This window comes from Pinus tabuliformis, chromosome 1_1 (genome assembly GCF_031772625.1).
Source record: "Pinus tabuliformis cultivar Carrire ecotype Pingquan chromosome 1_1, CPIR1, whole genome shotgun sequence".
NCBI classification, from domain to species: Eukaryota; Viridiplantae; Streptophyta; class Pinopsida; order Pinales; family Pinaceae; genus Pinus; species Pinus tabuliformis.
In genome coordinates, this window is record NC_142297.1 from 66,002,978 (window position 1) to 66,021,846 (window position 18,869).

The 18,869-nt window shown below is 40.3% G+C and overlaps 1 pseudogene; it reads left to right on the forward strand.

The window, feature by feature from the left end:
* The window catches only part of LOC149211597 (dynamin-related protein 4C-like), a 32,662-nt pseudogene extending 14,248 nt beyond the window's left edge, over positions 1 to 18,414 (forward strand).
* The last annotated feature ends 455 nt before the right edge of the window (positions 18,415 to 18,869 follow it).

Consider the following 18,869-nt stretch of genomic DNA (forward strand, 5'->3'; position numbering starts at 1 on the left):
TTGTAACACCTCGGTGACTAGCACATAGGGCCTATTCCCCTATTCCACTTCTAGGTCATTATGTTAATGAAGTGGATTATGGAGTTTAGCATCTATTGCAACTTTCTCACCAAGAAGGTGTTGAGCTGGTTCGATGATAGCTCAGCCTGTAAGGAGAAGCCCGGATGGGATGAGGACTTAGATTGGCAGACCTAACCAAACCCGGATACTGGATCGCGACTCCATCAAGTTCTGCCTAGATCCTAAAACGCTAGCACTAGGCTTTGCCATTTCTCCAGTTTATTGGGTTTTACCCTAATCAGCCTTATTGGTAGTTAGTATATGATCCAGTCTTATATAGAGGTGTTGATGGTGGAGGACTAGCCTTATTGGTAGTTAGTATATGATCCAGTCTTATATAGAGGTGTTGATGGTGGTGGACTAGCCTTATTGGTAGTTAGTATATGATCCAACGTCAAAGGCAATAGAGGTATAAGGAGTAGTTGCACGAGCAGTCCAAGATACAATGGTAGCAGTTCCATATACAGAAGCAATTCCAAGACGATAAGATCAAGATTGTGCTTATATGATGCCATGTTCTTCTCTCGTTGATTAAAACACCATGTTACGAATGCAAAGACAGATGTTACGAATGTAAACATAGATCCATTAGACATTTTTCAAACACACGTTTTGTTACATTTGTTATTCCTAAGGATCATCTGGCTACTACAAAACAAGGAGGGACATGCTTCTATCCCCCAACTTTTTTTGTTTTCAGGTATTTCACTTGAATAACCACTTACGAAAATAGAAACAAAAGCACAGGCACGTGAAATTTACCCAAAAGACATATTTCCAGCAGCTACTAAAGCAAAGGGATCAAAGTAAAGCAACAGAAAAGTGTAGTTTATTGAGAAGCCATAATTCTAGTTGTTGCTGAAGTTGAAGCATCAAAGCAATCAAAAGGAGGTGCTCATAAAGCGGAAGCATCAAAGTAATCAAAAGGAGGTGCTCATAACTTGAATTAATCAGTTATCGTTACATCTGTTCACTGTTTAATCAGATATCTTAGGGCTGACTTAATCAGATATTTAGAAATTCAAAATGATTTTTCTTTCTAGGAAAAAAAACCAAATATTTACTATTTACTATTTGCAAATCTGCAAAATGCTTGTTCTTTTTCTTTGTGAGAAAATAATTTCATATTTACTATTTACTATTTATAAGTAGAAATGCAAAGGACAAGCTTTTTCGCTGCCAAACCTGATAAAAAGACGACTCCTCCAGCGTCCCTCTCCAATAATATCAAAACATTTTTGAAAATAGTCTTGATTTGCTAGTGTTCCTTAAACTCCAGTTGCAAGAATACCAAGATTTTTTTGAATATGCTGAGGGTTTTCTTCCGGCCGCACTAGACATTAAATTGGGTTTCTCCTAGCAGTTGTCCTCCCCAATGCACCCCATAATCCTCTATTCCATTCGTTTCTCTTTCATAGTTCACTGAAGAATGCACTACTATAGTTGGTCTTTTTTCACACTAGCCTAGTGAACCAACTTCTGAACCACCTACAGAACTAACTTGGTGCTTTTGTTCGATCAAGAACCTATACAAATTCACTCTAAACCAAAGGCAAAGAAAAATGTTTGAACCTTTCTCCCTTTGTCATTGTTTCTCCCAAGCTAACAAAAGCATAAAAAAGGAAATTCTAAACAAGCATTCTACAACTCATTCTAGATTGAAAGGCCTTGCCTCTGCTAGGGTTTATCTATTTTTCCTTCTTGACTCGGAATGGCATTAAAGGGAATTTGTGGGAATTCTGTGGTAACATCATCACCTTGATCAATAGATTGTTTTTTGCAGTGTTCATCAAACATTTTTTTCCCTATGGTTAACCTTGAACCAATAGTTCCAACAAGAGATTCCCTGCTTATGCTTTGCAACTCCATTTTGTTTAAGAGTATGCAACTCCACTTTGTTCAAGAGTATGGGGACAAAAGCATTCAATTCACTAACAATGGAGTCTCGAATGTTGAAGAATCTAGGGTCAATGTTGTATTAATGTCATTCTTCTTGACTTGATAACTATTTGTGAGGTGTTTTAACTTTTTTTCTTAACATAGTCTTCATTTATTATTATTAGAGTGTGTCTTTGTTAGTTCATCAAATAGATACTAAAACAAAGAGAAAATAACACAAGATGTTTGGATTTCTTCTAGGGTCAAAACCTCTCCCTCTTGGAGAGGAAAACCTGCACAAAATTCTTCTTATAGAGATTCCAGTTGACGAATACCAAGACCATGACCCTTGACATGATATGCCACTCCAAGTCTAAGACACAAACCCTATTCTTTGTCAGTACTCAGATCATCATCATCATAGGTGTGCCATAATTGCTCCATCTAGATCACTCTTGCACTATGACGGCTCCTTAATCTATATCACTACTGCACCATGACTACACCTCACCAAATATCTTCATCACTCATGCACTGAGATCATTAATACAAATTTGAAATTAATATATGAAAGAGAAAATCATTAAGATAAGGTATGGGTGATTATACAAAATGAGAGATTTCGTGACCTTGTAGAGGTTGGGGAGTGTAACTAAGAGTTGTAAAGTAAATGTTTCACCCATACATATATATCAATCCTCATTAAATGCTTTAACTCTGTGATGTGCTTTCGAATGGTCAGTGATGTACTCGTGCCAACATCTTTCGCGTGCAAACAAAATCTCAACCTGCAAGTAGGAATATCTAATTCCTACTTGTCTTAGTTGTGATTCATACTAAGTAAAGGAGTCTATTCCTAGGAGTTAGAATCTATTTCCTAGATTGGTGTGTTGTTGAGATAATCTCTCAAACAATAGATTGTGTGTCCAAGATAGCGTACCTATCTTGAGACAACTGTTGTGGGGAAAAATGCCTATGCAGGACGATCCTATCCACCTAAGGCGTGATAGTGCCTTAGCAACAAACGAATGCAGCTACTTCGGTTTCTTCCTTTATGAAATATGAAAGAGAGGAGATTGGTAGACTTACCGTTATCTTTCGGTTGTCCCTCGATCTAGATCCTCTCCTCTTTGGGTGTCCACAGCTACTTGCCTCCTTGCTTTTGCTCCCACGAGATCACAAGAGAACAGCTACCTGTGACAAGAGAACAGCTACATGCAACAAGAGAAGGACACAACACAAAGGCGAATATACATATTCATAAATGATTCAGGATTAGAAGTAAATCAAATACACTAATGCAAATCATACAATAAACACCAGCATATAGGAAAGAACCAAGAAGCTTTATTGATTGATAAACAAGGTTCAGGAAGAGATACAACCCATAGGGTTCCAACCCAGCATCTCCTTCCCAGCAGAATGGAATTCCTTCTTCAGCCCCTTTCAAAGCATAAACACCCAATGATCCAACCACAAACCAACAGCAATTCTTTGCATTCACAATCCAACCTCCCTAGACCTCATGAGAGAGATCTATATATAGGAGTTTTGGAGAAAGGATGAGTCAGCTTGAGGCTGGCATGAAGCTTACTAGTGTCCTCTCCCACTTCAGTTCTTGAGTCCACTTGGAGGTTCTTGCTTCCACTTGGAGATTTGGAACCTCTTACTCATCACCAGTCGAATTCCCTGATCCAAGTGTCATTTTGGAAGCTTCCTGGGCATTGACACCTTGAGAAATGAGTCTGCCACTTGTCCAGTTACGCTCAGCGCAGGTAGCCTTCTTTGCAGTTGACATTTAGCGCAGGTAGACAGTGGAGCAGTTGACATTCAGCGCAGATGCTCAGTGGAGCAGTTGACATGATCCAGAATTGCCTTGTTTTTGAGTGTTTTCAGGTGGAGAACTTTTGTAAACTGCTGTGGTTTGCTGGCCTTGTTCCTCTAGGGGTAGGAACAACATGTTTAGGGACTTTGGATCCCTTAATTATTGACATTTCGTGCTCAGTGATGCAAGGCACAAAAATGTCTATAACAGTTTCCCCCTAAAGTATGAGGCCGTTTATCGGGTGAAATGCTTTATCGAGGGGAGTCTGAAGTTCATCCATTTGCTGGGAGGAGACCTGTAATAAGATACAATACAATACATTATGATTCATTCTGCTTTCATGATCTAGCTGAGGCGGGCATTCCCATGCTCAGCTTTATAAATACATTTTGGTACATAGAACAGACGATCGTCTGATGGTAGACTGATAATTCTGGCGAAACTATCATCCTTTGAGTAGGATGATCATCTACTACAATGATGTACATGTCAAATGTCTTTATTTTCCTGAATATATATCGCAGCCCGGATGGATGAAACTAGATCCGGGGTCTTCAATACTCGTTCGATCTTCACTCTAAGTACAAGTCGATCCATGTGAGAATTGCGCTGAAGTCGAACGTGGAAAGACATCGCTTGATTACCGGTCAATGATGTAAACCGTTAACAAGCGCGAGAGGAATCACCGATAATGATAATGACCCTCAAGGTACTGCAGTACAATTCACGTGGTGTGAATAAAGGACTTGGCATCGAACACCACGCAAAATCTTCTGGTCGCAGGTCATTGATGTATACCTGTCACCAGAAGTGAGAAACTTGCCATTGAGGCATGCAAGCTTCAAAGTACTGAAGGGGTTGTTCCTAGATCAACATCCTGGATAATGAGCTGATGTCAACAAGAAGCGATCCGTCAAAGGAGGGCCTTAATGAATCCCACATCAGTGACACGGAACGGAGCTAATGATTTTAGTGGAGGTGAAAACAATTTGTGACATATGATTCAGGGTGGCGGTCATGAATGTATGAATGATAATGTATGGCAGTGGATGGGACCTGGTTGACTCTTTCGGAACGACTTCTCTTGAACATATGGCGACACTGATGCGATGGATTGGTAGCATTACCCCAAGTATGGATGGTGTGGCAAAGACCATGGTGATGTGACCGGTGAATGAAACAACCCAACCCGATATGGTACGGAGGAAAAGTGTCATGTTCAAGAGCGACCTGCTACCATCAAAGACTTCTCGATTTTTTCCAAATTTTTCCCCAGTCATTGCTGACCAGTACCTCTTTATTTTTGTCAAGCTTGAGGAGGATAACATATGCTTGTTCTATAACCTGCCCTTCGGGCAAGCCCATCGTTATGTTTTAACGAGCCTAGCGATAGTGAAACTCGTTCTCATCTAAAGACAAGTTTGTCACTATTTAGTGATTTTAACGAGTCTAACGACAAGGAAAACTTGGCCCTTTTTCATTTTTAGAGAGTCTGAAAAGGTACATAAAGTTAACTCCAAAATTCCTTTTCCATCATCTAATCCCTTAAGTCCGAAAAAGTATAAAACAATACAGAAGGGATGAGTTTTCGATAGTTTTAACGAGCCGAACAAAACAAGCGCTCGATCTTTTTGTGCAATAATCCCTCAGGTCCAAAAAGATTAAAATCTAGAGGAGGGATAGCTCTTCCGATCGTTTAACGAGCTGGAAGGCCAAAACTCGGCAATCTTTTCATATTTTACGAGTCAGTTGAAAAGAGCTTAAAGAAGACTCGTCTCTTGAGGAACGAGTGATGAACAGGGATAGCAGCTGATTCCAGGTACAGGTTGGAACTTTCCAATCACAGCAGTGTCACAAGGATGGCTAGGTGAAATCACTCTTCGCAGTTGTTCCTCAAAATGGGTAAACAATCATATGGAGGTAAACGATCGACCAAATGAAAAGTGGAGGTGACCGTACACAAACACGACCAAGGCTTTTATGGTTGATCAGGTTACATACTTCAATGGTTATTTACCGGGATGGGTTTATTTTTTAATGAGCTTGAATACACCGCTAAAAATGCTCAAAGCTTATGTTTATTTTTTAACGAGCATGAACTATGCTGCTAAAACTGCTCGGATCTCGCTTTTATATTTTTTAACGAGCATAAATTCCGCGGTAAAACTGCTCGATTATAAGTTTGCATGCCCCCAGCATAATAATATCAAATTGAGGTGCATGCCCCCCAAGCTTCATTGCATTCAACTCAGTGGTTGGAATGAAGGTTTACCTTTGAGAAAGGGGATTTGTTTCATTTTTTTTTACTGAGGTTGACACAAGATAAGAACCGTCCTTGGCGTCAAAATCCATTAGACATAGAAGGTTTCATATTCCACCGTGGCCACTTCCGCCAGATTACTCAGAGGTGGTAGGGCAAAAGTACCCATTAAGGCAGGGTCTTTTAGGAGGCCTACTCCGATATCTTGGATTGAATGGTCGCTCCCATGGATCATGGGAATGCTTCCTGTAACTTGTGAACCATTAGGGAGGAAGTTCTGTTGGTCGACGACCGTAATCCCTCCTTCAAATGGAAATGCGATCTTCCTAAAATAAGTCGACACTACAGCTGCCATGGCATATATCCATGGTCTTCCCAGTAGGATGTTATAGTCAAGATTGCCATCAATGACTTCAACATCAACTTCCACTGCTTTTCCTCCTAGTTCAACCTTCAAGTTATTTAGGATGTCGTACGGGGTGTACGTCCTTCCGTCGAATGCTTTTAGTGTCGTCGAAGATCGCGACAAGGTTGGAGATCCGAGAGTTTTCCAGCAACTCATCGACATGATACATGTAGATGCTCCCTCATCAATAATTGTTCCGTGAACAGTTTTGTTGAGTGCTTTCACTTGAATAAGGAAAGCTAGTTGAGCTGGTAACTGAGGATCATATCCTTTGTGATCAAAGGATACAAGATTGGAATCTTTAGGATCCACTCCACCAATAGCCGATAACAATGCCTGCCTTTGGGATGGGCAATTTGGTAGTACCTCAAGAGTCGACATAGCAGATGGCGATTGGGCCAAATCTTCCACTATGTTATAATGCTGCGCCGCCCTGGAGCGAGGATTAAATGTCGACTTGTGTACTACTCCCTTTGGCGGTTTTATTGTTAACTCATGAGTGATGGGGGGTACAACTTCTGCCGAAGTTGTTGTCGAACTACTAGGTTGATCTTTACCTTTGTCGTTCGACACCGGTGGATTCCCGTAATCTTTACTCCTTGTCGAAATCAAAGCATCATTTTGTTGCTTAGAGATCGATACCATTAGCACTTGCGATGGGGAAGCATTTCCACTATCAACCATATTTTGACCTGGATTAGGAAATGGATCAGTCAACACAGCTGAGGTTTTAGAACTCTTAAAGAATCTCTTTAGTTCAGCTCTTAACAGACAATCTGTTGTCCGATGATCCTCCTCATCGCATATTTGACAAGGAAATTTCCTATTTCCAGGAGGGTTTGAAGGAGTTTTTTGAGGGGATGACTCACCCTGTTTCTTCTTCTTCCCTTTGTTTTTCTTCTTCTTGCTTCCTGGTTGATTGAAATTTTTGCCTTTATCTGCTGATATGGCATTTATTTCCGAAGCAAGAATTTCTTGATTTGCATTTTGATTCGAAGTCTTATGGGATTTCTTAGACGAATCCCTTGTCGACTTTGCGTTTGCACTGCCAATCACACCATCGCCGGCATGAGAGTCACTATTTGATCCAAGAGGAGGAGGGATTGAAAATTCCGGTCTGGGGGCGTCAGGTATCTTGTCATAGAGTGTGCCATACTGAGTATATACTAAGTCTAAATACTGGGCACGAGCAATAACCTGCTCCTCTGTTACGACCCCCCCTTTGGCCACATCTTCTGTTATAGCAGGAAGAAGCGACTTTATAAACCACTCAGCTAATAGCTGATCTGGAACATAAGTCTTTACCATTCTGCGACGACGACGCCACTCATGTATATGATCGGATATATGTGTGGCTGTTGTCTGCTTGAAATTGGTTAAGATTTCTGTTCCAGTTTCATACCTTATCGGTAACTGAAAATGGGTTAAGAAAGTCGTGGCTAGGGAACTGAAATTGTCGAAAGAGGCTCTAGGTAATTCAATATACCATTTAGCCACTGGACCTGTCAATGTCCTCTGAAAAAGGCGAAGCCTTATCGAATCGTCGTTCAAGGTGTTCGACGAACACCACAGATGAAAAGTCATCACATGATTCGACGGGTCTTCGCCAGGATTTCCATTGAATTTAGGAATGTCCGATGGAAGCTTGTGAGGAATCGCTGGCGACCAATGGGCATAAGCAATTGGATCGTTCGTCAATCGGTGTAAATCTGGTAATTCTAAAGTTGCCACGAATGGTAACTGTTGATTCAGGTTTGGCGAGGCATACCCAGGATACGATGGAATCGCCTGAGCAGTAGGCCTTTGCATACCAGCATAATGCAATTGATGTTGGTATGACTGATATGGCTGGTGGACTTGACCATTGTAAAGCGGTTGATTTAAACCGTTTTGAATATACGGTTGTCCACTATTCGCAAAGATCTGTTGCTCAGATCCTTGGTACACCTGCTGGAATTGTGGTTGTTGGTATTGCACCATCCACGGCTGTGAAGCCATGTTCTGCTGTGCTATACTAACCGACGGACCAAGATGTGGGGTAATTGTACCCGTTTGGACCTGTGTCATCCCGGCAGTTGGCGATTGTGGTTGTGTCACAGGGTCAAGGGGCTGCTGCATTACAACCTGAGGTTGACACACAACAGGCATCGTTTGAACTTGCGACACTGTTACAATAGCTGGCGTCATCGGGATGCTGGACATAGGTACACATTGTTGCATAGAATACACAACTCTTGGCTGTTGGGGTAACATAGGTACCCAACCACTTGTCGTAACTCCAGTAAAACCTGAATACAGTTGAGAACTGCCATATGGGTATCCTCCCGGAGGGGGTAATGAAAGGGCATATTGCCCCCCATACGGTAGCAACCCGGAACACAAGGGTATGGTTGGCCCTTGGGTACTGGATGGCCCAAATTGACCTCCATAGGGATCAATTTGTCTAGTTTCAACATAAGAATTACCGGGTGTTATTCCGGAAGAACAAACTGGAACAGACCACACTATCGAAATAGTCCCTGGGTGGACTCCTTCTAGTTGTTGAGAGCTAGTTGGGACAGATGGTATGCCGGAAAACATCGTCGGAGTGGCGATAGGGAGTTCTGCCGTCGCTGTGTCGTTCAACACAGTCCTAGATGTCGATGGTTGCTCAGACATTTTAAGTCTATCCAATAAACTGCCTAGCGATTCTACAGGAACCTCCACTGGTGATGGACAAACTTCTGATGCAGAAGGAAAAAGAGTGACACCTACTCCAAAATGAGTTGGAGTACTTGCTTGCGGGTCCTCTACAATTTCCTCTATCGCAATCAAACCAGGTGGAAGAGGAAGACCGTCAGGTCCGTAAAATATTTCTGGTGCCGAAGAAGGGGTTGTTTCGACAGCAACAGTTGTTTGAGGAACAATACTCTCTGGACCAGTTACAGATGGAACTGGTTCAGTAATGCAAGTACTTGTTCTCAGACCAGGATCGGTGCTACCATCCCTCTGTGGCTGTTGAACTTCTTCAATAGAGGCAGGGTTTCCAGAAATGCTTGGAGTAACCGGAATCTCAGATGTTGTTGGAACGGTTGTTCTAACTTTGATGGGAGATTTTGAACCGGTTAAGCGAGTTCGCTTTGTCCGTACTACTTTCGATTCCGGAGACAAAGACGGTTGACTCGCAAGCCTCCGCGAACGATGGGGTTTTAATTGACTTTCTTCCATGGTTGCGGATTACTCGATCAACTAAAATACAAAAGGGGGAATTATGTTTCCGAATTGAATGAATTTTATTAGACGCTTTTAGACACAACTTGCTTTTTCAGTTTTAAAGAGTCGAGAAAAAGCTAAAGATGACTCTAGTCTCCTTCGATGTTTTAACGAGCCCGAAGTGACAAATGCTCGGTTGGACTTTTTCTGTTATAGAGTCTGAAAAAGGCCAAAAGAAACTGCTCTGGAGATCTAGGCAGAGGGTGTGCCAAACTTTTCGCAAAACCACAGAATACGTTTTACGGTACGGGTGGTCGATCTTCGTGAATGCTGTGTTCACTGCATTGCGATCAGTAGGGTGGCCGACACGGCTTCCTAAGGATAAAGGATATATGCCTATAGGGGTCTCCCAATATATACGTGACAGTACGTGGGAGCACAAGTCCGTATTAGTGCTATCGTCCCTCAGGAGGAATCACCCACCTTCTTAGAGATCGACAGTCACTACGTTTAACGACGCCGGAACACGTCTCTACCTAGGCCTCTATGATGAGTGTTATGTTGCAAAGCGTTGTTAGGTTCATTCAATATATTTTAAGTTGATCTTTTTAAATTTTGTCTTTCAGGATCACCACGAGATGTATTGGTACAAATTCCTAAATGCAGTCTAAGATGATAAGCAAGTTTTATAATCTTTCAACTTTGAAAATCCTAGCTACTAAGGGAAAAGAGAGCGACTATCTTTTCTCAAAGAGCAATCAGCACACTCTAATGCACTCTTCCTAAATCCAACATGCAAACTTATCAAAATGCAAATGCACAATGCAGGTGTTTGTTTTCACTTTCTTAGTATAAATGCCTACAAAGAAAGCTTTTTGTACAACTTCGAATTTGCTTTTAAATGACTGAAAATAAACAAGTTTTCTTTTTCCAAAATCAGCAAGGGTAGAAGAGATTACAATCACTTTGCGACTTTTCGAAAGAAAAACTCGTTTCGACACTTAAAAGTGACAAATTCAAACCAATAAGCAAAAGAAAATGATAATCAAACTGCAAACAGCCAATGAACTCTCTCCTAAGATCACAATCACTCAATCAGATCTGAATCAAGGCTACAGGATGACTATTTCGCTCATGCAAAGGAAAACTGTAAATGACACCACAAACACATAAAAACACTTACAGTCTTTTTGTACAAAAATGAGGCAGAATACAAGCAAAGAAAAGGGGTTTTCAGAGGTGGTACCTATGCTGGTTAAAGGCTGCAAAAACAGAGATCAAAACAGGGCAAAAGACAGCAAGGAACCCCAGCTGCACAAGGCCACACTGGTTCAGCACAGGTACAACACTGTCAGTTTGACATTCAGCGCAGGTAGCCTTCACGGGACTTGCGTTGAAATGCAGACTTCCTTCATAGTGTCTGCGCTGAAAGGAGAAACTCTCGTTTCTCTTGGTTTCCGGGTCATAAAATGCTCAAAAATCAACTGTTTCAGGCCAAATCAGAAACACAAGCAAGGTATAAACAGAGGGATGCTTTGAGAGGGTACTAAAGACTATCACAAAGGATCATCAAGTCATTTGTGAGTCCATTGTTGAGATCATAGACAAAAACCCAATGAAGGATCAAAGCAGCAACATTCTACTTTGCGAAGCAGTTCGATTGTTGCCGTTGAGTCTATGAAGTAAACAATGATGCAAACTCAAACAAAATGACTAAAACAAAGTTCTTCCCCAGCGGAGTCGCCAATTTGTTGTGGGGAAAAATGCCTATGCAGGACGATCCTATCCACCTAAGGCGTGATAGTGCCTTAGCAACAAACGAATGCAGCTACTTCGGTTTCTTCCTTTATGAAATATGAAAGAGAGGAGATTGGTAGACTTACCGTTATCTTTCGGTTGTCCCTCGATCTAGATCCTCTCCTCTTTGGGTGTCCACAGCTACTTGCCTCCTTGCTTTTGCTCCCACGAGATCACAAGAGAACAACTACCTGTGACAAGAGAACAGCTACATGCAACAAGAGAAGGACACAACACAAAGGCGAATATACATATTCATAAATGATTCAGGATTAGAAGTAAATCAAATACACTAATGCAAATCATACAATAAACACCAGCATATAGGAAAGAACCAAGAAGCTTTATTGATTGATAAACAAGGTTCAGTAAGAGATACAACCCATAGGGTTCCAACCCAGCATCTCCTTCCCAGCAGAATGGAATTCCTTCTTCAGCCCCTTTCAAAGCATAAACACCCAATGATCCAACCACAAACCAACATCAATTCTTTACATTCACAATCCAGCCTCCCTAGACCTCATGAGAGAGATCTATATATAGGAGTTTTGGAGAAAGGATGAGTCAGCTTGAGGCTGGCATGAAGCTGACTAGTGTCCTCTCCCACTTCAGTTCTTGAGTCCACTTGGAGGTTCTTGCTTCCACTTGGAGATTTGGAACCTCTTACTCATCACCAGTCGAATTCCCTGATCCAAGTGTCATTTTGGAAGCTTGTTGGGCATTGACACCTTGAGAAATGAGTCTGCCACTTGTCCAGTTACGTTCAACGCAGGTAGCCTTCTTTGCAGTTGACATTCAACGTAGGTAGATAGTGGAGCAGTTGACATTCATCGCAGATGCTCAGTGGAGCAGTTGACATGATCCAGAATTGCCTTGTTTTTGAGTGTTTTCAGGTGGAGAACTTTTGTAAACTGCTGTGGTTTGCTGGCCTTGTTCCTCTAGGGGTAGGAACAACATGTTTAGGGACTTTGGATCCCTTAATTATTGACATTTCATGCTCAGTGATGCAAGGCACAAAAATGTCTATAACAACAACACTTTTTGTGTATATCTAATTGCATTTGATTAATAAAACTATCTGTATTCTCATATTTTATCATGGTATCAGAGCCCTGAGGGTTGGGCCCTCATGAGCTTGGCCCGTCCTGGGCTGAGGAAATAAAAGAATGTATTTGTCTTTCTTTATTTTATTTTTTTTTGTCCATCTTAATTTAATCATAGCCATGACAACGGATCTCTGTAGGCGAGCTTGGTTGTGACCTGGAGAACCTAGGCTTACGATTCTGTTGTGTGATCTAGATCCGACGATTCGCGACTTCTTCCAAGACTGGGCCAACGGGTTGGATTTGGATGGCTCGATTAGTTTTTTTCTTTTTTCAATTATAGGTGGTGGTTGTTGTCCTCCCGATGCTCAGGTTTACCTTTGCCATTGCTTGCACTAGCCACAACTGAAAATTATGGGTTAGTAGGGTGTGTTTGGAGGGCCATAAGAGATCAGAGGATGTACACAAAACTCAAATCGACCGCCTTCTCCAATAAGTGTCCTCACGCGGCTAGGGTTTGGAGCTTCGGTGAGAGCTCGTGTGCCGCTTGTGTGGAGGAGGCGCAGTCATATTCTGCACAGACTTGCAGTGGAATTTTATTTCGGGCTAAATAACGTCGTGAAAGAGGGAAGAAGAAGCACTGGAAGTTGCATAGTTTAAGAGGAATTCTGAGATCCATGGATATTGAATTTGCATCTGTTCAGGAGGGCGCATCTCTCGCCGACGAGGTAGCATGGGAATACGAAGTGAGTTGCATTCCTGTAGAGGGTGAATGCCTTGGCTCGTCATTTTGGAACAACGAAAATGAAATCCACTGCAGATTTATAGGAATTCTGGGGCTCATGTCAATGTGGATGGTCAGCGTGTCGATGAGGGCGCTGATTTGCATTGCCGCTATAACTCTCAGAGTTATAAACAAGAAGACAGGGTGTCTATCATTCTACCGATGGGTGAAGAGCTCATATGCAAGGCTGAAGTAATTTTAGATACCAGTAAACATGAGAAAGAAGAAATGAGCATTTTCTAGAGTTGTGTTGGATGAGGGCGTGAATTCTAAGCCTGCTACTCCCCGACTGCCAAAAATTGCTTTCCACATTGGAGGAGGTTCCAAATATGTTATGCCCGGTCATAATAACTTCATGTCTATGGAAAGCAATCAGATTTTTTTTGTTTGCCTCGCTTTCACTTTTAGAGGATCAGTAAGTTTGTCATTGGTTTTCAGAAATGTTCAACAACCGAATTTCCATATAGCATGTGATCTAGGGCAGAACTAGCTCCATTTTTCCCACACTAATAGTGCTTCTCTGTAGCAATAAGCTAGCAGATAGCATGCAGTTCACCATTTTTTATGTGTTCCCTAAACTGTTGCAATGCCCATTCAAGTCAAGGTAAAATGAAAAGTAACTTTTTTGAATTTATTTGGAGTTTCGTAAGATAAATACGTTGAGCTTGATCAACTCAATGTAGAAATGTAATTTATTAAAATGATTATGACTGCATTTTTAGAAACTCCAAAGAAGTGGTATTTATAAATGTTTTGGAATTAGAAGTATTTACATTGAGTTTCACTAACTCAATGGAGTGGTTTTGTTAGAATTAGAGACTCTAAAAAATCATGCAGGTGAATCCAAGACAACATTTGAACCAGAAAAAGAAAGAAGATGCAAAGACACTCCATGGTGGATAATGAGGTTGAAGTGCAACAAATATTGATTTTGAGCAACAACCACACAGGAAATTAAATGATGATGGACAACGAGTTGAAAGTTTGTGTGAGTGTGTGGAATAGACTCTTGAACATGATGTATTAGTGTATCACATACATTTTATTAGTAAGCAAGTCTATGGTGTTTTTTAGTGGTCTTTGTAATGTATGTACCTGGTAACTCTAAAAGTTGGAGTTGTGTTGTAAGCCTTGTAAGGCATGTATACCCCCATACAATTCGTGGTAATCTTAAAACCACTTTGTATTTGCATTGTTGGTTTGTGGTAAGACAGAAACCATGTGTAACAGTGAAGTGGGATAGAGATTCATGTTTCCTATTGGCATGGTTTAGGGTTTGCCGAGAAAACCCTTAGCCTGGTCGAGTCCAGTCTTTGGTGAGCCTTAATGGCTGGAGTGCCTTTGTGGCTAAGTTGAGCCTTCATGGCTGTGTTGAGCCTTGGTGGCTGTGAATAGCCTTGGTGGCTGAGAGCCCTTGGTGGCATGGTTGAGGGTGATCCGATAAAACCCAGAGCATGGTTACGGGTAATCCGATAAAACCCGTGATGATATTGGAGGGGGATTTACAGGTACAGGTACATGTGTGTAGTTATAAGAGTTGAAAGAACCATGTACGCAAAGGGTATCCTACAAGACTGGAGTTTGCAATAGTTAGTACCCATGCATTCTGGTGGATGGTTTCTCCTGTATACGGACATCAACAAATTCTTTTTGTTATATTTGACCACAACTAGATTTTACATATTGATATGGAGACAGGTACTCATTAAGGGGAGTGTTGGAATATATAATTCCTACTTGTCTCAATTGTGATTCTTACTAAGTAAAGGAATCTGTTCCTAGTAGTTAGGATCTATTTCCTAGATTGGTGTGTGGTTGAGATAATCTCTCAAACAACAGATTGTGTGTCCAAGATAGCGTACCTATCTTGAGACATCAATTCTTGTATATATATAATTGCATTTGATTAATAAAACTATTTGGATTCCCATATTTTATCACCAGTGACACTCTAGTTTAACACTGTGGTTGGGATTAATATTTCCAGCAACTTTGAGAGTTTCAAGCATGATTCCAACATGCATTGCATTGCTTGTTTGAGCAGGATGTTTAAATTTTTTTCTGTGACCTTATGAAATAGAGAGAAGTATCACGAATGCCTTTTCTAACCTTTCTAAAAGAGGAAATATATTTATTTGAATAGGCAAAGAGAATCACTCTTCCGAACTTTTTGTCTCATGCTGCCCCTTTGTTACTTTATTGAAAAATCGCATTATTTCCGTTTCAGAGTTATGCAGATACTTAGCCATAGATGTCTAGACAAAGTCACATGTACTGTGATTTATCTTCAAACGAAAAGCTATCTAAAGTTGTAGTCAGTATCGAGGGCGGCTATTCAAGATTTAATTGGCAGAAATCTGAATGCGTGAAGTATGTTGAAGAGATGATAGAGACAGAGAAGAGTATAGTTCTCAAAATGAGTACCAAATACTCGGCAACACTATCAACACTGCAAGAAAAGAAGAAAGAATTCTATGTTGTTGTAGGAAAAAATTATCTTCCATTAATATCGAAGGTATCAGAAAAATTAAATTGAATGAAGTGTTAAAGAAAAGTGACACTTCTTATTGGAACGTGGTGAGGACGATATTGGTTGTCACATTTCTTTTCACTGGAGTTCATTTCTCTGAAGTTCATTAAAGATGAAATTGTCGCTTAGATTGTGATAGAAGTGGCTGGACAAGGGCTGATTGAAGAAATTCCAGTCATTTTCAAGAAGCAAAAGAATCTGAATAATTGTGTGAGTACTTTGATGAAATCAAAATATGCATTGTCAAAACTTCTTGGAGCTTGTGACAAGGTTGGTAACAATGATTCTTGAGACTTGTTTTCATTATACAGTTCTCTGTAGTGCTAATACATAGGTAATGATGATGCCTATGACCTGTGACCAGTTTTCAATATACCATTCTCTATAGTAATAATGTATGCACTTTTGTTTCAAAAGTTCCCTAGGGTTTTTGATGTATCAATATAAGCTGTCATTAAACCTGCCTTGTGCAACAATCTAAATTTCAACTGCTTCATAAACCATTTTTGGACCAAGCTGCAATTACATTTGAAGATATTTGGATGTAATAAAAGCTAAATCTAACACAAAACTATTTTGCTGCCTTTTTTGATATAAGTTGAATGTAAGTTTTAAAAGAATGCTAGCAAAGATTTTATCAAATTGATATAAACATGAACACATTGAATGGTGAATTGATATAGGCATGAATGCATTGAATGATATAGGATTAATTTTCCTGATATTTATTTATTTGGAAAATAATTGTATTCTAAAATCCTTATCAAAATTGATGACAAAGAAAGATTACTTGATGCAGGAGCATCCAAATGACGAGGCGACAACTGGGAAATATTTTTGTTTCCATTTTATTTTGTTTCATTTAAAATTAAGGTGGACTCAGCCACTGTTAGTTCTTAAATTACGCAAACAAATTAAGTTAGGATTAGTTAAGAACTGTTTGAGGAAACTGTTGAGCAACCAAAAAATAACTGAGGAACAGTTCCTCAACTGTAAATGAAACTGCTAACAATGTATAGAAAAGAAATGAGAAAGAGTGAGGGGTTCTTCTTTTTCTTTTAGTCAGATTAGAATGTGTTTGTAAGTCTACGGGCATAGTGTAAAAGAGGCCACTGATATTAGAAGAGTAGGCCAGAGAGAGATAGATTATCAATATGTAATCCTTTTTTTATTTGTTATATGCAGAGATTAATTTGAATCAGTATAAATGTGTGTTTTAAGTGATTGAATGTTGAATTTAATGTGAGTCAATGTCTCTATACAATGTGTGTGTGTGTGTGTGTACAGGAAAATTCGGCGAACACAAAGAGGTGAGAGAATACACAGAGAGGAAAGAATGGAAATGAGGCAGAGGATCATGATGGGTCATTGAATCCATTTGAAGGAAGAACCAAAGAAATGTTTGAAGCGTTCGTGATTAAAGAATCATCGAGTTTAAGCTCAAGAGAGAAGAGTTGCACGGTAGAATAGCGGAGGGCCAGAACCATTGAGGAACCTAAAACCGTAGAGAAAAATTGGGGAAGTGTTATAAGACCCAAATTATAGAGGGGCGAAAGATTGAGTAAGTGATGCTCAGGGACCGTTGGATCTAATAGATCAACGTTTGAGATCTAAATGCGAAGAATGAGCAGATTTTTAACTATCACATCAGAGGAACACAAAAGGGCATGAATAACCCCACCTCATGCAATCGTTGATTGCAATCAAGTGAAAGAGCGAAGATCGTTGGATCTGTGGGGAAGATCAACAATGGGGATTTAATCAGCGAATGTCGACACGATCATCGGAGTGATCACATCACAACATTTAATGGTGTTTATCAGTGAAGGAGTATTGATGCAAGCAATAAGGTGGACCTGATATATATATAGGTGCTGTTTAATGGGATTTGAAATCCGTTATTGCATTATTGCATATCGGATGTGATAGAGGCATGTGTTAAAGGAACCCGCGAGAGATGGCGATTGTGATTAGTGATAAAGGAGCCTCAAGAGTTGTGCAAGAGCCATGAAGTAGGTAGAAGAAGGCATAAAAGATCTGTTTTATGTGTATTTTCCTTATAGAGGGTTTATAATGAGACAAATCGTTGATACATGTTTTTATGTCAAAGTCCAACCTTTTCATAAGATAATGCGGGAACTAATTATATAGGTGGCATAAGGGTTAGTGGAAGGTTTATGAGGGTTTATAAAATGGGGCTACTGTAATGAATTCATCCCGCCATGGTTTATTTAAAGGGGCCTTAACCATAAATGTTTGAAGACTAATAGACACAGGTAACCCTGTTCCAAGTAGCCTTGCGTCATTTTGGTATCAGAGCAAGTTGTGCCTTTCTCTCACTAAAGATGGAGGTAGTATGAAGGGGTCAAGGAAGAGTCGTCAGAGGAGCAGCAGATGAAGGGTTAAGAGAAGAGATTAGAAATTTAATTGCACTTTTGGCAGTGGTGAAATCAGGGAGGCGTAGAGATCCAGAAAGTGGGGATGATAATGAGGAGGAAAACGTAGCCATGACAGATGTGTCAGATGATGAAGGACCAGAAATTAAGCTATTGAGGTCATTTTTGTTGGCTAGCAGCAAGCCAAAACCGAAGCTCTCAAATTATGATGACAATTTATCCACAGGGGCCTTGTTAGACTAGATAAGTGAATTAGATAAATATTTTGAGTATGAAGAAATCAGTGAAGACAAGAGGGTTAGGTTTGTTGTCACCAAATTGAAGGGACATGCAACATTGTGGTGGGACAGTGTGTAGGTAGAAAGGAGGAGATTAAACAAACCATTAATTAAAAAATGGGACAGGATGGTTGCTAGAATAAAGATCATGTTTCTGCCTAAGGATTATCAAATTTCCCTTTATAGACAAGTACAGAACCTGAAGCAGAGAATGATGACTGTGAAGGAATATACTGAAGAATTTTACAAAATTAACCTGAGAGCTAGTTATGTAGAATATACCCCTGTGAAAACAGCGAGGTTTGTAAATGGTCTACAGATGGAGATCCTGGACGAAATTAGCATTCTCTCCCCTAAGACCATGGGGGAAGCTTATCAGAGTGATTTGAAGGTGGAGGAAAAGATTGCTAGGGAACAAAA